General features: G+C 45.8%; 1 long non-coding RNA gene across 2 annotated transcripts; it reads right to left on the reverse strand.

The window, feature by feature from the left end:
- Positions 1–300: 300 nt before the first annotated feature.
- Positions 301–8,720, reverse strand: LOC135979943 (uncharacterized). 2 transcript variants are annotated; one of them, XR_010597181.1, is made up of 5 exons: positions 8,635–8,720; positions 6,899–6,996; positions 6,282–6,392; positions 5,099–5,281; positions 301–643 (listed from the first exon to the last, which is right to left on the reverse strand). It is a non-coding gene; the product is annotated as an uncharacterized LOC135979943 (long non-coding RNA). The 2 variants fall into 2 exon arrangements; XR_010597182.1 differs by lacking the exon at positions 5,099–5,281.
- Positions 8,721–9,819: the final 1,099 nt, after the last annotated feature.

A 9,819-nucleotide genomic window follows, 5' to 3' on the forward strand; every position in this document is an offset into this window, starting at 1 on the left:
TCTCTGCTAGACTGAAGAGCCATTATCAAATATTTGTTCCCATGTAGGTACTTATAGATTTTCTCACAGTTCTTGCACAACAAAGATGTGAAAAGAACACCTAGAATGTGGAGAGACACACATTGAAATCTGTTAGCTTATGCCCAGGGCATAGGCTCCTGAACAACTGATGGGAAATAACTGGCAGATAGAAGGGAATCCTGGATACTCGCATGAAAATGAGACACGTCAAGTTCCACATCAAAATAAATTATTATTCTGCTGTGAATTCAAATTAGCAGCCCAAGTTACTGACCTGTCACCTTCAGTTCCAGAGTGGCTTCCGCATAAAATCTGCTTGATCGGAAGAAACAGATAAACTGCCCATGGTCAGAGGGGGTGATGTTGCGTATACGCAAGACAACGCTTCCATCCACAATACCATCCTTCAGCAGCTCTGTTCTGCCCTGATAATTTGGTATTTGCTGCTCAGCCTGATCTTTTTCATTCTGATACAGATGGACAGGTTCAGAGAACTTGGATCGGTACCAGCGCACCTCCATCTTCTGAGCACTTGTGTTACGGAAGAGGTGACAGGGTAACAGAGCATCTTCACCTGCAGAGGCCATGATGGGATGATCAGGTCCAATCACCTTGAAATTCACTGTTAAAGGAACCAAGACACACAGAAAATTAGATCAGAGGGGAGCTGGATTGCTTTCATAGGTAATGAATGGTGATCTCTCACAACTGCCTAGGCTGCAACTTGACCAGCTAAAACTGAGCTAATGGTGTCTCACTGTATCTGCACTGGAAAACAGGTCAAGTTAGGACAGGCTTAGCTAGCACATGTTAGCTAACCCTTGAGCTAAACTCAGCCACTTTTCCTAGTCAATACCAATCCAGAGAGAATTAAAAAATGGGTGATCTCTGTTTCTAAATGTTGTGAGCTGGTTAATGGCTGAAACCAGAACAATTAACCTGTGGAAGACTGTTTGCTAGACTGGAACCGAGGCAGGTGGCCTCTAGAGAGAAGGATGATACAGAACACCTGAAAGGAGAGGCTGTGTCTGTGACATGCTGTGGAGCTTAAGGCCTGGTCTACATGGGTAAGTTTTATTGGTTATCCAGGTGTAATTATACTGGTATAACTCCTATGTGGACCCCCTTATTCTGGTATAATAGTGACCTTTTTCAGTTTGCCTTAAACCCCTTCCCCAGTGACATAAGCTAAACTGAAAAAAAAAAGTACTTTGTTTTATATTTGTAACTTGCTATGTATCCTTTCAAATATAGATATTTGAAAAACAATCAAATATAGTACAAAATCCTTCTTTCCCCCTTCCACTTATGACATTCTCTGCTTGGTAGCACATCACACAAAATGAATTTACAGCATGTGTCAGTCACATTCAGTTCAAATCACTCTGTTTCATATATTTGACTTATTTGTGTAATGTGCAATTCAAACTTTTGCATCATAGATTCATAGATTCCAAGGCCAGAAGTGATCATCTAGTCTGATCTCCTGTGTAACACAGGTCACAGAACTTCCTTGTATTTCACACTGGTGACACCCCTGCTGGAATTCTATGTCCAGTCCTGGTTCTCACAATTCAAGAAGGATGTTGATAAATTGGAGCGAGTTCAGAGAAGAGCTATGAGAAGATTAAGGAATGACTTGATAATGAGCTCAATTTAGCAGAGAAAGCTATAACACAATCCAATGGCTGGTACAGAAGCCAGCAAAAATAAGTAAATAAATAAATAAGAGATGAAAACAGGGGAGTTTGAGTGGGAGTTCAGTGGGAGGAGAAGGAAGGAGGCAAGCACCTATTCCTTAGGGGACAGTGAGTGAGTTTTTGTAGTTTTGTGTGGATTTTTTTCTTTTTTCTTTTTTTCTCCTTTTTTCTTCAGTTTGCAGAGGCTGGTAGGGCATAGTTTTTTGTGAGAGAAGCAGAGTTCAGATTAGGGGGCAGGGCTTCCCTGATTAGGCAGTGGGGCTTCTCTGATTGGGGTCTATAAAGGCAGCCAAGCAGCCATCCAGTGGCACAGGAACCAGCAAACAGAGCTGAAAACAGGGGCGTTTGAGTGGGAGGTTGGGGAAGGGAGTGTGTAGTGGTCAGTTTCTGCTTTGGTGTTCGGAGGGGGGGGGATTTTGTTTGGAGATTTGTTATTTTCTCCATGACAGGAGCTTAGGCGGGAAGGCTGTGACAGATACAGAGGCAGCAGTGGTAGTGAGACAAGGAATGGGTGAGACAATGAAGACAATCAGATGTGGAAGCTGCAGGATGTAAATTATCCAGAAGCGGGTACACAAAAAGAGCTTGGTTTGTATGAAGTGCCGCCTGTTAGACTAGATGGAAGAGAAGATCAGAGACTTGGAGATGCAAGTGGAAACTATGGTTGTTTAGTTTTGATGGGGATTCAAGCAGATGATGGAGGGAAGACAAGAGAAGGCTGAAGGGAAAAGTCAAGACTGGCAGATGCAAGCTGCATTGATGAACTCTGAGGGGAGACTGCTGGATGAGGAATGCGGCCATAGGAAGCATGTGACTATGAGAACCAGGCAGAGGGAAAGACTGGCTAATGAAGGAGAAATAGAGCTCAGGAATAGGTTTGCTGAGTTGGAAAATGAAGAAGGGGCACAGCAGGCAGTCACAGAAGGTGGGAGGTCAAGGAAGAAGAGAAGAACAGCTAGTCCTATAAGAAGAGGGGAAGGATACAGGATGACTCACAAAAGATTGCAAGTGTGAACAAAAGACAAGAGGACTTGCAATCAGAAGGAACAGGAGGAAGCAGGGCCAGCTCCAGGCACCAGCACAGCAAGCTGGTGCTTGGGGCGGCTCATGGAAGCGGGTGGCACATCCAGCTCTTCAGCGGCAATTCGGCGGCAGGTCCCTCAGTCCCTCAGTCCCACCCGCCAAATTGCTGCAGAAGAATGAAGCGGCGCGGTGGGGCTGCCGCCGAAGTGCCACCGATCGCGGCTTTTTTTTTTTTTTTTTTCCGCCGCTTGGGGTGGCAAAAACCCTGGAGCTGGCCCTGGGAGGAAGGCCAGAAAATCACAACAAAACCAAGAAAAGGAAGGTCTACATGATTGGGGACTCCCTACTAAGAAGAGCAGACAGGCCTGTCACCAGAGCTGATCCTGAGAACAGACGAATGTGCTGTCTGCCAGGAGTTAAGATACAGAATGTGGACCGGAGGCTGAAAAGAATTCTAATGGAAGCAGTAAAGAATTAACTGATTGTCCTTCACATGGGGAACAAATGATACTGCTAGATTCTCACTGAAATGCACCAAAGGAGACTATGCCAAGCTGGGGAAGACACTTAAAGAAATGGAGGCTCAGGTGATCTTCAGTGGGATTCTGCCTGGCCCTAGAGGAGGAGAGTGAAGGCAAGACAAGATTATGATGATCAACAGATGGCTCAGGCAGTGGTGCTACAAGGAGGGTTTTGGGATATTTCATGACTGGGATGCATTCACGGACAGAGGACTGTTCTCATGGGATGGACTCCACCTGAATAGGGAGGGAAATAGACTGCTGGGGTGGAGGACGGCACCACTGATTAAAAGAGCTTTAAACTAGGAACTCGGGGGGAGACTGCTGGGAGATGCTCATGTAATCCTCATGCCTTATTCTAATATTGACCGGCAGGAAAGTCAAGAGAGAATACTCCAATGGGGAAAGGAAGAGCAGTATGTAGGAGAATGGACAGTAAGAGGAAAGATAGTGCCAATACCAATGAAGCTAAAGTCAAGTAGGCAATACTGTAAGTAGAATAACTGTACTCAATCGGGTGAGGAATCTGAGTGAAGCCAAGCAGCAACAGTTAAGATGTTTGTACACCAATGCAAGGAGCCTGGGTAACAAAATAGAGGAACTAGAACTACCAGTGCAGGAAGTGAAACCAGATATTATAGGGTTAATAGAAACATGATGGAATAGTAGTCATGAGTGGAGTACAGGAACTGAAGGGTACGTGCCATTCAGGAAAGACAGAAATAAAGGCAAAGGTGGTAGAGTAGAATCGTATATTAATAAGGAGTTAAACTGTAAAGAAATCAGAAGTGATGGAATGGATAAAACAGAGTCTGTTTGGGTCAAAATCACTTTGGAGAAGAAAGCTACCAGAGGCTCCCCTGGATAGTGCTTGGGGTATGCTAGAGACCCCCTCCCCCCACACATCTGATTTGGATATGGATAGAGACCTTTTTATGATTATGGGAGACTTTAACTTCCCAGATATAGATTGGAGGACAAGTGCTACTAATAATAGTAGGGCCCAGATTTTCCTGGATGTGATAGCTGACCAAATATTTCTTCACCAAATAGCCACCAAACCAAAAGAGCTGATGCTATTTTAGATTTGGCATTCATGAGTAGTGAGGACCTCTTAGAACAGCTAGTTGTAGGAGACAACCTTGGTTCAAGTGATCATGAGCTAATTCAGTTTAAACTAAATGGAAAGATAAAAAATAGATCTGCAATTAGGGTTCTTAATTTCAAAAGAGCAAATTAAAAAAAGTAAGGGAATTAGAGAACTGGACTAGACTGAGGAACTCAAGGATCTGACTGTGGAGGAGGCTTGGAATTATTTTAAGTTAAAGTTGCAGAAACTATCTGAAGCCTGAATCTCAAGCAAGGGGAAACATTTGTAGGGAAGGGTTACAGACCAAGTTGGATGAGCAAGCATCTCAAACTATTAAGAGAAAGCAAAAAACCAATAAGGAATGGAAGATGGGATGGATCAGTGTGACACTCTTTACCTCAAATTAGCACCCTGGACCCCTCATATTCACTATTATCATGTGATTATGGTTTGTTTTGTAAAAAGTATGCCTTGTGAAGTATCATTTTAAAAGTGTGGATCTGTTGGACCTTAATATGCTGTGGATTTTATGTACTATCATTGTATGTGAAGTTATGAAGTATTGCTATACATGTTACTGAAATATGTTATGAGGTTGAGAGATGCCCACAGCTGGACTTTCAGTAGGGACAAAGAAGCCGCCATCGCTGGCCAGACAGGTGTTAATGGCTCATCAACACCCAGCCTTCTATCTCAGAGACTTCTTGTAGAAGGCACATATGCAATGGGGCAACCTAACTCACGTTACAGCAAAGATCTTTCTAGCATCCTGAAGAAAGCATAAAAGAGAGACAGTGACATCATCTCTTGGCCTCTCTCCCCGCAACCTCCATCTCAACACCTGGAAGATCGTCTGGAAGAGAATGGTCCCAGGCTGGAAGGGTGTCCAGTCCGTGTATTAAGGAACTGTAAGCTACCTGTAGGATCTGTTAGGGTGAGAGACAACTTGATTCAAATCTTACTTAGTCTGTTAAAGTTAAAATTTAGACTGCATTTCTATATTTATTACTTAGGTAACCAACTTTGATTTCTATGCCTGCTACTTATAATCACTTAAAATCTTAGTTAGCCTTTTTTGCATCTCCATCACATTGTTGACTCATATTTAAGGCTAAGATTTTGGTATGGGTATTTTTAATAAAAGTCATGGGCAGGATGTGGGCAATAAGCAATAAATCATGGACGCCCAAGCCCCGCTATATGGGGCTGGAGCCTGAGCTCCACCTCCCAGGGCTGAAGCCTTAGCTCTGCCACCCGGAGCTGAATCATAATTTTCAGGAAATCATGGAGGTCCCATAAAATCATGGAATCCATGACCTCCATGACTGACTCATAGCCTTATTCATATTCAATCGGTGATCCACTGTAAGCCCCGGATCCTTTTCAGCAGTGTTACCATCTAGTCATTTATTCGCCATTTTGTAGCTGTGCGTTTGATTTTTCCTTCCTTAGTGAAGTGCTTTGATCTTGTCTTTATTGAAATCCATCCTGTTGATTTCGGACCAATTCTCCAATTTGTCCAGGTCATTTGGAATTCTTATCCTGTCTTCCAGAGTTGTAGCAACCTCTCCCAGCTTGGTGTCATCTGCAAATTTTATCAGCATACTCTCCAGTTCATTATCCAAGTCATTAATGAAAATATTCAATAGTGATAGGTAGAGTCGCAAAAGTTTAAGATGAGACAGGAGGAAGGTTTAAGGTGAAATATGATGTAAAAGTCCACTGAGTACAGGTTACACTGAGACCAAGGGGAGTAAAAAGGGAGAAAAATCAATATCTTCCCCTGCCCCCCCCCCCAAAAAGATTTTCTTTCTCAAATTTACATAAAATGCTCTTATTATGAATTGTTTCAAAATAACAAAAGATCAATGGTATTCAAACTGTTGAGAGAAAGTAGAAGACACTCTGTGACAAGAGGCTTCCTACCTGATTCCAATGTAGAAACATGGACCGTAAAAAAGAAAAGGAGGTAATTGGACAGAGAGGGGTTGCCCATGGCACAATGCGAGTGGAAGGAAATCCTCATCTTCATTGTAACTTGATTCACACACCAGAAAGGAAAAGAAAAAACAAATTCCAAGTGAGCAATGTGCTGTAATTTGGGATACAAATTCATTGAGCACAATATGAACCCTAGGACATGTGTTAATTAATAATTGCATCAAAATGTGCGTGTTTGCTACTGTTTTTGTCAAAAGACATGTTACAAGACATAGCAAAACTCTGCTTCACTGTTCACCATCTCAAATTACAGTCCAATATTCTGGACAAAGGCCTTAATACTAGCATTTGCAAAATTCATTGAAAAATATCACAAAAATCACTAACTTTTTGGTTGTAAAATTACAAAGAGAAAGTAGCCAAGAAGAACAAATGTATTTTGTATCTGTTTTTATAATGCAGTGTGAGAAAAGGCATTGCAATTTCTGGGTCTGGGTCACATGGATAAATACAGAGCATCTAAAGTCATTAGTGAAGCTTTTCAAGTGGAAAAAGGAGCATTTTAAAAACAAATTAAAGGATGAGAACTTCCTGCCACGTACCTCATGAGCCCAGGAGAAACTTCCCAGCAGTTACAGGATCACTGGGACATTTCCAGCTTCTCACAGTCAGTGAAATGGACCCTTAGTCCGGGAGGTGCCTGACAATGAAAAAATTAAAGTTATAGTATAAAGCAAAAATAATTTAGGAAAAGAGAATCAGTTCAGTATCATCTGTCCTTGTGCACTTTTATGGTGATGTCTTTTAAACAGCAGCAGAATTTACTCTTTTCTCCTGCATGTAGCAAGGCTGAAGATGCAAGTGAAATTGTAAAGCAGAAAGCCACCATTATCGTTTAGATGGTGCTATGAAATTAAAGAGTCCTTATGGAAATCTGCATACAGCAATGTGCTTATCCTCTCAGACCCAGACGGCTTAGCCTCACACACATCCCGGTTGGAGCAGAGTTATTCCCACTGTGGAAGAGGCTGCTTCATCCTAGTATGATGGAGTGATGATAGTCACTCCATAGTTTAAGACTCTAATAGTTTCCTTTATAACCCTGATTTTTGACCCTACATCTATAAACTACAGGAAGATCCTATCAGCCTCAAAATTGGAACCTTAAATCTGGGACTGAAGTAAACTATTTCTACCAAATTTGATGTGAATTGGACAAGTGGTTGCTGAATTATAACACCCTGGAAAGGAGGGTTCACCAAAGTTAAAAATCTTTTTTGCTGCTTTAAAGCATAAAGAACAAACACAACCACCCATTTTCTTATGGCTCCCTGGCCCCTCTGCTCCCTGGACCCTCTACAGCAGAGGTTCAGGGGCTGCCCCACATATGCGATCCCTGGCACAGTGCCCTAACCCTCTGAACATTCTGCTTTCACGAGACTTGCCCAATGCTCAGCTCTTCCTGCAGCCTCTTGCCTCGTTCACGTGGCTGGGCAGGGGTAGCTCCCTTGCACAGACAGCATAGCTAAGCTAGGGTTACCATATTTCAGCAAGCAAAAAAGAGGACGGGAGGAGCCCCGCCCCCGTCCTGCCCTGGCCCCGCCCCTGCCCCTCCCACTTCCCGCCCCCCTCAGAACCCCCAACCCTCCCCCGTTCCTTGTCCCCTGACTGCCCCCTCCTGGGACCCCTGCCCCTAACTGCCCCCCAGGACTCCACCCCCTACCTAAGCCTCCCTGCCTCTTGTCCCCTGACTGCCCCCTCCTGAGACCCTCCCCCCATCCTAACTGGCCCCCTAGGAGCCTACCCCTACCTGTACCCTGATTGCCCCAACCCTTATCCACACCCCCACCCCCAGACAGACCCCTGGGACTCCCACGCCCCATCCAACCACTCCCCACCCCCTGACAGCCCCCCCCCAGAACTCCCAACCCTCCCTGCTCCTTGTCCCCTGACAGCCCCCCCCAGAACTACCGACCCATCTAAACCCCTCTGCTCCCTGTCCCCTGACTGCTCCGATCCCTCTCCCCACCCCTGCCCCCTGACAGCCCCCCCCAGAACTCCCAAACACACCCCCCCCGCTCCTTGTCCCCTGACTGCCACCTCCTGGGACCCCTGCTCCTAACTGCCCTCCAGAACCCCACCCCCTACCTAAGCCTCCCTGTTCCTTGTCCCCTAACTGCCCCCTCCTAAGACCCCCCCCAAACTGCCCCCCAGGACCCTACCCCCTACCTGTATCCTGACTGCCCAAAACCTTCTCCACCCCCAAAAAGCACCCCCGTCTCTTGACTGTCCCCTCCAAAATCTCCCTGCCCCTTCTCCTGCCCCCTGGCCCCCTTACCCCACCGCTCAGAACATGGTGTTGGGCTCTGTGCGGAGCCGGACACGTGGCTGCGCTCCCCAGCGCAACACACAACCTGGTTCCTGGCCCCGCACAGTGCTGCCGGAGCGGGGCGCTGGGCTGCAGGGGAGGAGGAGCTGCCAAGGCCGATGCAAACGGCCCAGCAGGCCGGCCGGCTCAGAATGCAGGGGGGGGGGAGGAGGAGCTCTACAGCTGCTCCAGAGTCCAGCCCGGCAAGCTGCAGGGGGAAGGGCTCTGGCTGCCAGAGCCCCATGCGAGAGGCTGACTTTCCTCCAGCCCTCCCAGCCGCTCGCTCTGCTCTGCATGGGGGGGAAATCCAGGACATTTTTAGTGATTTACAAATCCCCCCCCCACACACACGCTATTTTTAACACAAAAAGGAGGACATGTCCGGGTAAATCCGGACGAATAGTAACCCTAAGCTAAGCACATAGATTTGGCACAGTCATTCCAAAAGGCAATGGCTAAGCGGGAGTGACTTGAGTCTGCCCCAGGAGAGACTGACCTTCTCTTCCTAACTCTGCTAGATGTGAGCTTGAGCAGTGTCTCTGGTCCTCAGTTACCGCCTCTGTTAGAAGGGGGAGAACGGTACTTGTTGGCCTCCTAGGATAGGGACATGGGGTGGTATTCACAAAGGTACTTCGGTGCCTGAGTCCCATTTTTAGGCACTGCTGAGACCTACGAAACTGCTGCTTGGCTGCTGCCCAACCCTGTAGGTGTCTTGGCTCACTTGGCTGCTTAGTGCCTAAGTTTCTGCAGCACAAATTCCCTACGTGCCTAAGTCTTTGCCTCCATGCATGTGCTCTGCTGCCTCCCTCTAGGTTTCCAGATGCCTATCCCCGGCCTAACCCCCAAATGTGTCCTTTATAAACAATTGATTAATATGGAGCTTCCCTGAAAGTTTTATTACTGGGGGCAGGAATAATTAACAATCAAACCCAGTGTCTTCATTTTAATTTCGAGGGTCAGTTTCCATATTATTCTAAATAAGGAGGATTTTTGGTCACATATTTGCAGATTTACTATGAAACAAGCGATTTTCTGTCTTTATCGAGTACCTCTATGCTTTGCCCTAGGGAGAAGGCTAATGAAAAAGAAAAGCAAACAGGGTGAGGCAGTGAAGTAGCTTCCTGCTCTGTAAAGCCTCCATCACACACACCACAT

The sequence above is a fragment of the Chrysemys picta genome, unplaced genomic scaffold (assembly GCF_011386835.1).
Source record: "Chrysemys picta bellii isolate R12L10 unplaced genomic scaffold, ASM1138683v2 scaf1420, whole genome shotgun sequence".
In the NCBI taxonomy this organism is placed as follows: domain Eukaryota; kingdom Metazoa; phylum Chordata; order Testudines; family Emydidae; genus Chrysemys; species Chrysemys picta.